This window comes from Pipra filicauda, unplaced genomic scaffold, assembly GCF_003945595.2.
Source record: "Pipra filicauda isolate LSUMZ 115617 unplaced genomic scaffold, ASM394559v2 scaffold108_size2327098_pilon, whole genome shotgun sequence".
NCBI classification, from domain to species: Eukaryota; Metazoa; Chordata; class Aves; order Passeriformes; family Pipridae; genus Pipra; species Pipra filicauda.
In genome coordinates this window covers 304,883-318,694 of record NW_024103529.1, presented here as the reverse complement: position 1 = coordinate 318,694, position 13,812 = coordinate 304,883, and positions in this window count along the sequence as shown.

Sequence of the window (13,812 nt, the reverse complement as noted above, 5' to 3'; positions counted from 1 at the left end):
ACAAACATGCGAGTTATTCCAGATAGGGTAGACTGCACTGCTGTTTTCACAGTGAAGCTTGTTCTACTCACTGCCTTTGAAAAAACTCTGAGGCAGACAGACAAATAATTGGATTAATTAGGAAACCAAACTGCAGATATGACATATTTAACCATGGAGTTTGAATATTTTAACTTTCTAATAGGTAGGCCACGTCAATTTTCTGATCAGTTAGCTTTCTGATGCAGTTATATCTGAGAACAGCCAGATTTTATTCCTTTTCATAAATTTGTTTTCATTACAACAATATTTGCCCTTCTTTTTAACAAAAGGGATAAAAATTTCTCTTTCCAAAACAAGTGCAGGCTTTGTAACTCCAGCCAGAGTATCCCACACATTTCTGCTATGCAGTGTTAAGGGGGAGGACTCTGTGGTGTTTTCTGTGCAGCAATGTTATCAGTGTTAGGCAGCAGTCCTAGTTTCTCTAGGGTGATATGAGCTGAGGCTACATAAGTACAGGGTGTGTAACTGTAAGGAGACATCTAAATTCCTTCTTGCTTTTCCCCTGAAGACTCGCTATAGCACTACCTGCACAGAACAACTTGAAAAGATTTAGACAGTCTTGAGTTTCAGAAAAACTGCAAACTAAAAGGTATGAGAGACCAGCGTCTGTTAAATGTAAGCTACCTATTTTAGGAGTGAAGGGGCTGACACACCTCTCTTAGGCCTGCTGGAAAATCTTACCCACAATATCTATGGGTGACATCACCATATGTGTATTTATCATCTAAAATAGGCTTATCCACCTTTGTTAAACCAAGACCTCTTTTTGTACATATGATGAAAAAGTTCTTAATGTTACTCAGATTCAGTATGGAAAAGTATGCTGAAGAAGTGAAAAATAGATCCATAGCCCTTCAAAGTGGTGTCACTGTACTGGCTAGGGCCTCTTCAACTTCAGCAGCTGAAGATGGAAAAAAATCTCACTTCACTCATCAAGGAAAAAAATAATTAAAAGATTGATCCTCTGTGGGCATAAATGAGTACATCCTCACACAAAAAAAAGTTTTTAAAATAATATGGAGGCGTTTGGTAATAATTTATGAATAACTGTTACATACAAGTGTTTGAAAGACATGTTGCAGCAGCTCTAAAACTCATACAGGTTTTTTTCAATTTTAGACCAAGTCTTCTTCATTCGTAGCACCTACTAAATGAAAGAGCATTGTAACACATTAGATCTGTCTTCTCTTAAGTAAGATTTTTCATTATTTTAAGAAGGAGAAGGGAATCTCTTGGTCAGTTGTGTATTCAAGGGTGTCAATAAAAAGGCTGGAAGAAAAAATTTGGAACTCAAAAAAAGTTCAGAAGTCCAAACTTTACTGTCCGTTACACAAATAAAACTCCCAGGATCATCCTGTCTTTGCCAAGAATGCAGTCAGAAGTAAAAATGCATGCATTGTTGTCTGTTGTTGAACCTGCATCTCCGTGCCTAAAAGCAGAATTTGGTTCAATACTTATAAATACATCTGCCAGATCACCAATAAGCTAAGACAAACTCTCCCTCCTTGATGGTTTTAGCTAAAAGGCCATGCTATGGGCTGGAGATCCTGAGTCACAGACATGTTTTCCATTATGACTGCTTGAGAAAGGTAATCTTTGTCTTCTCTGAGCTTGGGAATAGTAATGTTTATCTTCTCTGAGCAGCAGAAATCCTTGCACTGAGCAAATTCAGAAGGCTGCTTTGTTGACCTTTGAAGATGCTTTCCAAAACTTTGGCTCTTTCTCCTTGACTTGGGCAGGATTTGTTTTCAAATTTAATCATTACCATGATACCAATAACAACAGCACAACTGACCTCTTAACATATCGGCTCCTAATAAACTTGTTACATGTCTCTAAGGCTTTGAAATCTCTCTCTCAAGAAACAACTGCTAGCCTTAAACTCCAAAATTGTTTCTTTTTGACAAAACAGTGTATCAGAATTGCATCGGGCAGAGTGAGGCTTGACTGCTCTGAAATGAAAGCAAGCTAGCAGCCAAGTAGGACAGCAAGTCAGGTGGGAGTAGTGGCTTTGCTGACATCAAAGAGGCCAGGATTAAGGCCAGAGGTGATGATCCCAGTCAGACACAGCCCAGTGATGCCCTGGCGAGGCCCATAGTGCTGAGGTAGGTGTGAGGCTGAGCTGGGAAGCTCAGCCAATGGGTCCAGCTTCAGACCAGACTGGAGGAGGTTCAGAGCTGTGCACAGCCCAGCTGTGGCATAGCTGCAACACTAGTGGTGAAGCTGCAGCTGGAAATGGCCCCCATGGGAAATAAAGGGACAAGTCCTTCCTTCCAGATTCCTTTGCTGCACTTGTGGAAGAGCCCACCTTGGACTTTGCCAGCTCTTCACTCTTCACTTCAACTCCTTCACTCTGTCAGATGATGTTCACAGTCACAGAACTGACAAATATGACTTTATGCCAAATTTGGAGACATAACACACATGCATAGACACACATGCCATTCTTCAGTTAGCTCCAGAGGATAGTGACAGAATTACTTCAGCTACTCTGGGCTTTGCTATCAAAAAGATTTCGTAGTTTTATTCTGAAAAGCAAAAATTAACCATTTTAGAACAGTTGTTAGGGCTTCCAATTAAGATGGCTAGCTTATTATAAATGGCCAAAAATGCAGACTCTTGAAACTAGTCACTGAAACATTTTTTTATATGTATTTAAAAACTAATCCTAGAATCTCTTTTTTCTTTTTTTTTTTTTTTTTGGCTGACAAACCCAGTCAATCTTTGTGGCAGTTTTCATTTCTATTGGTGTGCTTACAGGATGCAGTGTCACCATTTTACTGTGTTACGATATCACACTGACACACCGGAGACATTTGGAAGAGAGGAAAAGTCTTGCCCAGCTACAAGCTTTTATCTCACCCCTTTTTTTTGGATCTTTCATGAATAGTTTTAAAGAGTTTTGCGTGGCTAGGATGTAGCAAGTGCAAAGAAACAGCTGTAGCTGGTACTATACATGGAGAGGAGGGTTAAAGGCAACTAGCTGTCTTTTAACATTCTTTTGTTCAGGATAGAAAAAGTTGACTGCTTTTGTTCAAACATGCTGTAATTTAGGGAGGAGGTATCAGGAGAGATTTCCACAACGAGCAGTGTAAGAAATACAAGAATCTAGGGAGCTAGCAGCTTTTAACTTGTCTGTACATAGGCCTTCTGCCTCTGATTGAGTGCTTTCCTGACAAAGGATGTTTTCCTAGCTAAAGCCCTTTGAATTTGAATCCTAATGTGTGCTGTGTTGATGGATAGACAGGAATTATATTTGTATATCGATTAAGAGAGCCTCGGTACATAGTTAGAACTAGTACAGTACATGTCTTTGTAGTAGCTTTCTGTGGAATTTCATGGGGGTTTGTGTGGGTTGTTTTGGATTTCTAATAGACAGCTGTTTGCTAGGATCCAAACCTTGTTTCATTATATCACTGCTGAATGAATTTAATTAATTGGACACCTTGCTAGGAAGTCAAATTATAGATTGTTTTATTTAGAAAATACTTTAAACATAGAGAGATTGCATGCGGTAATTTTTTCATACTTAATAGCCTGTGTATATCCCGGTATATTATTATGAGATATATATATATGTAGTCTGTATTCAGTCTCTTTAATGACACTTTAATTTGTTATGGTTGCCCTGGGAATTTTTTGGTGGTTAGTATTTCATTTACTACTCTCAGTTATCCTGCAGAACTCAATACCCACAACAAGAGATATTTTAGGAGGTCTGAATGATAGGAACATGTCTGAATCACTAACATATAGTAGACAGGTGATGTAAATTCCCATCTAGCAAAACGGTGGAATAGGCTTCCTTGAGAGCTGGTTGATGCCCCAAGCCTGTCAGTGTTTAAGAGGTATTTGGTTAATGCCTTTCATAACATGCTTTACCTTTTGGTCAGGCCTGAAATGGTTGGGCAATTGGACTGGATGGCAGTTCTGTGTCCCTTACAATTAAAATACTCTATTCTATTCTATTCTGTTCTATAATTGCAATATAAAATATATATTTATTAATCAGTTAGTAATTGCTAAGAATAACAACCATATAAGCAACCATTTAAATATTATTATTATTTCATAACTGGTTTAAGTATACAGCACAAATGCAGAATGAAAGAGCAACTTTTTATATGTTCTAGCCGTGTAGATTATCTAGACAATGTGACGTAGAATAAAATCATATTTCATTTGTTACATTTTTTTTTGTTTTCTTTTTGGAAATGTCAAAAGGTCTGAAGCAGCAGATAGACTGTTTATCAGCTCAGCAGGCTGGGATCTAGTGTCGTGCAATGAACAGTAAGTGATGTTAGCTATAAGAAAGTGAAATTATTTTTATTAAGTTAGTTCAGAACCTTTGTTTATTTTCAGTACTGTTTATTGATTTCAATACAGAAAGAAATATTTTGTTACGTAGAAATTGCCACACTGAGTCAAGAAAAAATTTAAATCTTTTTAAGTCTTCTTTGCAATAGCAGAAGGAATCAAAGAACCTTAGGGAAGCATTCCTGTTGAAATCATGTTGAAATCATCTACTTAAACAATTAAAAATACTTTAAAATCTAAAATTCTGGACATGGATTTATAATAATTCTTTCCATAACTGCTGGTAAGAATTTGTTATTTATACTATTGTAAACCTAGATGTTGACATTATCTATGTAATCTGCAAAGTATATCTTATATTTTGCCAGACAGTTGTTCTTAATGATATTTATAAATAACATTAGTTTTAAGTAATGCTACCTTGCAGAAAGATCCCTTGGCTAATTTTACAATGTGTCAGCAAAATTATTTTAACTGGTTTAAAATTTTCTATCTTAATTTTATTAAACTGAATGTTTCCTTGTTCTGGAGTAGCAGGTGAATTTTGGTATGATAGGATTATTTTAACATTTATCTGTGTTTTAAACTGGAACACAACATGCTTTCCTAAATTTAAAGCCATCTGAATTTTTGGGAGAGGAGATTTCATTTGCAGTTCTGTGTTTGTTATTGGTGTTTCGCTGTGCTGTAATTTCACAGTTTTGGGAACTCATCTTGAACAAATCACTTGTAGTGTATGCACACAGTAATTCTCATGTTTCTAAGAAATATTTGCTCTGCTGTGAAGTACACATAATATCTCATTTACTTAGAAATGTCCAAAAATAACCAAATATACAGCATTCCCAACATCCAACAGCAACGCCAGTTGAAGCTACTTTTCATGTTCACTGTAGGAATACCAAACATCTTGTCCCCAAAACCTGTGGAAATAAACTCTCCAACCAATTTGCTGGGTTAGAAAGCCAACATTACCTTATTAGGAGTGCTGAATATGTGGGGATTACTCCTCAAAGCATGCACGAGCAGCAACCTAACAGACCAGGTTATGTTCATGAAATTAATACATATTCATTACATTCCTATTATATATTCATTACGTTCCTGACTACATGCACATATACTAATTGTTTCCTTGTACTTATTTGGATATGAGTCTTCTGAGGGTCTTTGGTGGACATTTTGGAACATCCTATTCCTCAAAATTCGCTTTTATGGTCCCAAATCTTCTGATGACCCTTCTTTCCTTTAAAGTATCTCAAATATGTGGTCCGCTCAAGACGCACTCCTCTAATCATTCTTTACTCTGACACTCTCACTATGTTCTCAAAACTAAGATATCTACAAGTACATATTAATCACTAATATAAGTAAATAACAAAGCTTTAGCTGGCACAAGACTTATTAGTCACAGATGTGGGGAGCTAACACAAGGCCACACTAATCTCTGGGATTTGTACTAAGCACTACATGGTACAAAACTAAGCATTAACCACAAATATAGGGACCATACGCTATTGTGCTAAAGTTAAAAGAATATTCCAACATCTTCCCACACTGCTGCATAGACTCCTTCATAAAGAAATATAACTTGTTTGGTAACAATCTGAAAAAAGAGAAAATTCTCAAAAACTCCTGGACATAATTTCTGGACAGAAAATGGTATTTGTCTGAGAAAGCATACAGGCACAACAGTTTATGCTTTACAACAGATTTTTGCTACAGAAGTCATCACATTTTCATGTCTGCCTTTCGGTACACTGTCATTGTTTTCTTTGAAATCCTCTCTGAGGGGGGATGAATTTGATCATCAAAAAATTCTTCTCTTGTTATAAAGCCTAATAATTTAGTGTTGAAAAAAGAAGGGGCACTCCTTGACACAGTGGTATTCTGTATGCTCTTTCTGGGTGCAGCATCACTATGTGGAGCTACAGTTTGGCTTCCTGAGGAAAAAAAGGCTTGGTCTGAATACTACGAGGATTTTAAAAGTTATGAAATATTAAATGCTTACATGCATTTCTATTTATGTGTTTGTTTAGTCTTTGATTATAATATGAATGACACTAAGGATGTATCAGTGATACAGATGCATCTTATGCAACCATTTAAAATTCAGTAACAAGAAACTGTTAGATTTCATGAATTGTTGTATTTTGGTTTTCCTGGAGTATAATCATCAAAGCAAGTCTTCAGGAAGAATTCCCCCTTTCTCCTCAGCTGAAGATACAAATGCAAGATGTTTGCACAGGAGTAGAATTCTTCTATTTAGACTGACATTTTCAGCCAAACCTGTTTGTATTTCCATGGAGTGATGGGTTAATGCAGATCATCATGGCTGGGCTTCGCGAATGAAGATTTGGGAAAGGTCTCTACCCACGTTTGTCACAAGCGCGCTGGTGGCTAAAAAGGCCAATATGAGACGGGCATGTCTGATTGCAAAAGGCACAGCAAAAAGACTCCTTAGGTGGTAAATTCTGCAAGGTACGATTCTTTCTGGGTTGCCTTTTCTCCTTAAGGGTGATCCTGCATGCTTTCTCAAAGGCATCAGCAGTGTTATAGACGGCGTGTCTCCAGACCTCCTGATTGGAGGCCAGAGTAGACCAGTTATGGTGATCAATATGGCCAAGCCTGAGATGTTGTTTCAGGGAGTCCTTGTATCTCCTCTTTGGGACTACTCTCTTGCAGCAGCCAGTGGCAAATTCACCATAAAGCAAGATCTTAGGGAGGCGGTGGTCCTTCATCCTGGAGACGTGTCCTGCCCAGCACAGCTGTGTTCTCAGCAACATGGCCTCAATACTTGTGACTGCTGCTTGTTCTAGATGTGTTGGTCACATAATCTGACCAGTGGATGTTTAGGATTGTACGGAGACAGCATTGATGGAAGTGTTCTAGGAGTTGCAGGTGGTGGCGGTAGATGACCCATGATTCAGATCTGTATAAGAGAGTAGACAGCACTATGGCTCTGTAAACACTGATCTTGGTACTTTTCTTCAAGTGTTTATTTCGCCAAACTCTTTTATGAAGCTTTCCAAAAGCACTATATGCCTTTGCTAACCTGTTGTCTATCTCTCCTTCAATCTTACCGTCCAAGGAGATGAGGTTACCTAGGTAATTAAATTCTGGACTGATTAAAGCTCTGACTGGCCAATGGTGATATGGGGATGAAGGAAGACTTCCTGAGATGCCGGTTGATAGAGAACGTCTGTTTTCTTTAAACTGACTTCCAGCCCAAAGAGCTCAGCAGCGTCTGCAAAGCAGGATGTTAAACACTGCAGAGCTGCTTCTGTGTGGGCAACAAGGGCGGCGTCATCAGCATAAAGCAGCTCCCGGACAAGATGGTTTAAGGTCTTAGTGCGGGCCTTCAGTCGCCTTAGGTTGAAAAGGCTTCCATCGGTACAATATCGAATGTAGATCCTGTCCTGATCATCAAGATCTGCCGTGGCCCTTTGGATCATCATGCTTAAAAAGGTTGTGAATAGGGTTGGTGCAAGAACGCAGCCTTGTTTCACACCATTAGTTATTAGAAAGGGCTCAGAAAGTGCATTGCCATAACTGACTTGGCTGTGCTGATCCTCATGGAGTGAGATGATCATTTTAAGGAACTTGGGGGGACAACTAAACATTCCAAAATCTGCCACAGACCTTTCCTGCTCACAGTATCGAAAGCCTTGGTGAGATCAACAAAGGTTACATAGAGACCTTTGTTCTATTCCCTACACTTGTTTTGCAGTTGTCTGAGAACAAACACCATGTCTGTGGTACTCCTGCTCTGAAACCACATTGGTTTCAGGTAGAATTCCTTCTGCTATAGCAGGTATTAGTCTGTTTAAGAGTATTCTTGCCAGGATTTTGCCAGCAATGGAGAGCAGAGTAATACCACGGTAATTTGAACAGTCTGATTTATCTCCTTTCTTCTTATACAAGGTGATGATGACTGCATCTCGAAGGTCTGATGGTAGTTCGCCGAGTTCCCAACAGCGTAGTAAGAACTCGTGAAATTTAGCATGGAGTGCAAGGCCCCCATGTTTCCAGACTTCAGGTGGAATTCCATCAACCCCAGCTGCCTTGCCAATTTTCACCTGCTGTATGGCCTTGAGGATCTCTCCTAACGTGGGGGCAGTATCCAATTCATACTTCACTGGTTGTTGTGTGATGGACTGAATTACTGAGTCTTGGACTACACGGTTGGTACTGAAAAGGGTCTGAAAGTGTTCAGACCATCGATTCAGAATGGAGGTTTTATCTGTCAGAACTGTTTGACCATCAGCGCTGAGTAGAGGACTTTGAGCTTGGCATGTAGGCCCATATGCTGTTTTCAGGGCTTCATAGAACCCTCTGTGATCACCCATGTCTGTGCATAATTGTGTTTTTTCAGCTAGACTGATCCACCACTTGTTCTGGATGTCACGGAGTTTCTGTTGGAGTTTGCTGCATGTGATGCGAAAAGCTGTTTTTCTTATGTGACAGGATGGCAGTGCAAGGTGTGCTTGGTAGGTGGTTCTCTTCTTCCTCAACAATTCCTGGCCGCGCTCGGTGCAGCCCAGCCCCAGGCGCTCGGGCCCGGCTCCGGGTGTGGAAAGGAGCGAGAGAGGAGGAGCTTCGCCGGTGCAGACTGTGCCATTGTGGGAGATGAGAGGGGGAGCCTGGAACACACAGAAGAGAAGGACAGCTCCAAACCTGGGCAGATGGAGCTCGATCAGCCCTGTAAGGCCATCCATCTAAGAGAAGGTCACTCTAATTAAACCTACGTCCTGAGGACCTCGCTGTCTCCATCCAAGCTTGCTCGGCCCTGGCAGATGAACCTTAGGATTAAAGGGTGGGTTCAGTTCAGCGCACACTGTGTCTCACCTAAAAAATCCACTGCGCAGGCTTGAAGGCTTTACCCACATTTGCAAAGCCCTGTATCGACATCTTCTACAAATGCAGTCACACAAAGATCAAAAGACAAAGGCATATACACCTGCCTCCAAAGGTGCAGCCAAATTAACTCAAGGATGCTGGAACATCAGAACCATGCTCAATTCTGTGGATAGCGGATGTCCTGAGCGTCGTTCTGCCCTGTTTGCCCATGAACTGTCACGTCTCAACATCGACATTGCTGCTCTCAGTGAAGTTCGCCTTCATGAGGAAGGCAGCCTCAGAGAACATGGTGCTGGTTACACACTCTTTTGGTCAGGTAAGCCCAGAACTGAAAAGCATCTCTCAGGAGTTGGCTTCATGATCAAAAACTCTATTGTTCCTAAACTCAAAAATCTGCCGACAGGTCATTCTGACCGCATTATCTCCCTACACCTTCCACTACACAACATTGTTCTCTTTAGTATATATGCCCCAACTCTCCAAGCTGACCCTGCTGAAAAAGATAAATTTTATGATGACCTGCACCGCCTTACCCAGAAGATTCCTGCAGATGATAAGATCATTATCCTTGGTGATTTCAATGCCAGAGTACGTAAGAATTTTGAAGCCTGGAAGGGAATATTAGGCAAGCATGGTGTTGGCAGCTGCAATGATAATGGTCGACTTCTGCTAGAATTCTGTGCAGAACAACAGCTCACCATCACTAACACTATCTTCCAGCAGAAAAATAGCCTGAAGACAACATGGATGCATCCCAGATCCAAACATTGGCACCTCATCGATTATGTCTTGGTGCAATGGAGAGATGTCCATGATGTCCACCACACCCATGTGATGCCCAGCGCAGAATGCCAAACAGACCATCGACTGGTGCACTGTAAACTTAATCTCATTCTTAAATTCAAACCTAAAAGAGGCAGCATCCCAAGGAGGAGACTTCAAGTTAACAATCTCCAATCAGCCACAGTGAGAAACAAATTCCAGGCTAATCTTCAAACTAGGCTTGATAACCATTCCACAGATTCTACAGATACCTCTCCTGAAACACTCTGGCACCATATTAAAAACAGCATTCTGCAGTCCTCTGAAGAATCCTTAGGGTTCTCCCTCAAGAAGAACAAGGACTGGTTCGATGATGGGTTAATGCACCATGAATAGTATTCACAGAGGGTAATTTTAACCTCTGGTGCCTAATTTCTCCTGTTCCCTTTTCTGCCAATCTGTGGGTGTGGGAGTTTGATTCCTTAAGAGAATGGTCTTCACAGAATCACAGAATATGCTGAGTTGGAAAGGAACCACAAGGATCATCGAGACCAACTCTTGGCCCTGCACAGGACCATCCCTAGGAGTCACACCATGTGCCTGAGAGTATCATCCAAATGCTTCTTGAACTCTGTCAGGCTTGGTGCTGTGACCACTTCCCTGGGGAACATGTTCCAGTTCTGGGTGCAGAACCTTTTCTCTAAGAGCTTAATATCTTTCTTATATTGTGGTGCTCAAACTGCACACAATATTCAAGGTGAGGCCGCATCAGTGCTGAGTGGGACAATCCCCCTACTCAACTGGCTGCTTTGCCTGATGCCCCCCAGGACATGGTTGGCCCTCCTGGCTGCTAAGGCACTGCTGACTCAGATTCAACTTGGCATCGACCAGCATCCCCAGGTCCCTTTCCGTGGCACTGCTTTCCAGCCTCTCATTCCCCAGTCTGTCCATACATCTGGGGTTGCCCCATCTCAGGTGCAGAATCCGGCACTTTCCCTTTCTGAATGGAAAGCAAGTCCAGTCTTCCAGGGGGCCAAAATCTGGCAGGCAGAGGGCAGACCCCAAGTGTATGCCTAACTTGAAAAGCTGTATCCTCTGTTGTTGAGGGATTTAGGCTCTACTGATTGCAGAGGTAGTCTATAAACACTAGCTTCTCTTGATATTTCTGAATAACTAGCCTCATTTCCTCTAAGTATCTGAATTTGGCTTGTCTTTCCATTTGGCTTCTCTGCCTACCTGCCTATAGGTGCTCTTTCCTAATGGATTTGAACCCCAAAATGGTTTTAGGAAAAAGTTTTAGAAGAAAGGAACTCTAGAATAGAATGGAATGGAACGGAATGGAATGGAACTGACTAGGTCTCACCAACACTGAGTATAACAGGACAATCCCCTCTCTTGACTGTGTTTGATGCGCTATGCTGTGTTTAATGCACACCAGGATGGGGTTTGCCCTCCTGGTTGCCCAGGCACACTGATGAGTGATGTGGAGTTTGCTGTTGATCAGCGTGCCAGATCCTTTTTTGCAAGGCTGCTCTCCAGCTAATCATCTCCCAGTTTAGCTTTGTTCCTAAATCTCAGCATCTCCGTTTAGAAAATCTGCCAATTCCTGCATCCAAATAATTGATAAATATATGGAACAGAACTGCCTCTAGAAGTGAGACCTGAGGAAGGGCACCAGCAGCAAGCCAGACATAGCCCTATTCACTACAACCCTTTGAGCTCTGTCCTTAGCCAGTTCTTCACCCAGCACACCTTGTACCTGCTCATCCCACAGCTGCCCAACTTGTCCAGAAGGATGCTGTGAGGGACAGATTAAAAAGCCTTGCTAAAATCCAGAAAACCAACGTGCATATTGGATGAAGCCTTCCCTTCATTCCCTGGGCAGGTGACCTCATAATAGAAGGAGAGCAAATCAGTTAAACAGGACTTTCCGTTTGTGAACCCGTGTTGACTGTGCCTGATGATCACATTTTCTTTGAATGTCTTTCAACAGTATCCAGTACAATCTTCTCCATAATTTGCCCAGGTACTGAGGTTAGACTCCAGGTTTGTTATTTCCTGGGTCCTCCCTCACACCCTTTTTTTGTAAATTGGAATAACTCTGGTAAACTTCCAGTCAGCAGGGATCTCCCTGGACTCCCAAGACTTTTTAGATCACCAAGAGGGGTCCTGCCATATCATCTGCCAGCTCCATCAGTACCCTGGGATGAATCCCACCAGGCTCCCACAGACTTGTGAACATTCACATGATACAGCTGGCTCTTAGTTTTAGTGTCCAGGAATGGAACACCACTGTTCCCACACTGGTGGTGCTCTGACTCCAGGGATGGGACAGCCCAAGGTCTGTGAGTTTATGAAAGATTGAAGCAAAAAAACCCCAAAAATTGCCTCTGCTTTTTCTTCATCCCTGTTACTCAGAGATCTAAGTAAATGGATGACTGGGGATTCTTGTTGCTGAAGGATATCAGGAATATGGGATACATTCATAGAAATCACATTTCATTAGGTCCTGTATTCACTTATTTTCTTCTTTGGGGATGAAGTTTATTCTCTGTCATGGTTGTCATGATTCAACATCTACCAATGTAGATATTGGTGTTCATAAATGATTATTTCCTAACTGTTATGTTTAGAGTGTACCCAACATGGTAATACTGAGCAACTAAAAAACTTTTGCTGTAGATGGAAGCAGGTTAGGGTACCATCATCTAATAAGTTGTTGTTCTGTGTTTTGTTTTTGGTTGGTTGGTTGGTTTGTTTTGGTTTGCTTTTCCAAGAAGTGACTATGTTTATTATTGGGACAGACTGTAGGAATCCTTATGCTGACAAGAGGACTGTAGTCTTCCCTTATGCTTGTTGACATATTCCACACGAAGTTGATAGCAAGAGATTTCTCTGAGGAACGACTAGTCATATAAACAAAAAACAATATGCAAACCTCATCTTGTTTTGGCTGGTGTTAAGTTAGTTTTCTTACCAGTGGCTGTTATGAAAGCTGTGTTTTGGATTTGTGCTGAACACAGGGTTGATAATACAGGGATGTTTTTGTTATTGGTGAGCAGGGCTTACACAGAGCCAAGGGTTTTTCTGTTTTTCACAAGGCCACCTGTCGAGGAGAATGGGGGTGCAGAAAACACAGCCAGGACAGGTGCCTCCAGCTGACCAAAGGGGGCCCAGACCATATGGCATCATATGGGGGGAAGAAGGAGGAAGGGGGGACGTTTGGAGTGATGGTGTTTGTCTTCCCAAGTAACCACTACATGTGATTGGGCCCTGCTCTCCTGGACATGGCTGAACACCTGCCTGCCCATGGGGTGCAGTGAATTAATTCCTTTTTTTACTTTGCTTGTGTGTGCAGCTTCTGCTTTCCTTATTAAACCATTTTAATCTAAACCCGTGAGTTTTCCAGCTTGTACCCTTCTGATTCTCTCCCTGACTCTACTGGTGATGGAGTGAGCAAACAAGCAGCTACCCGCTGCCTCCGTGCTGGCTGGGGTTAATCACAGAATCACAGAACCAACTGGGTTGGAAAAGACCTCTGAGATCATCGAGTCCAATCTCTGACTGAACATGACCTTGTCAACTAGACCATGGCATTAAGTGCCACATCCAGTCTCTTCTTAAACACCTCCAAGGACAGTGACTCCACCACCTCCCTGGGCAGCCCGTGCCAATGCCCCATCATCCTTTCCGTGGAAGAACTACATTTTAATGTCTAACCTAAACCTCCCCTGGCGCAGCTTAAGACTGTGCCCTCTTGTCTTTGTTAAACTACCACAAAAGCTCATAAAAACAGTGTTTAAGAGCAGGTGAAGCGCGTTATGCTTCCAC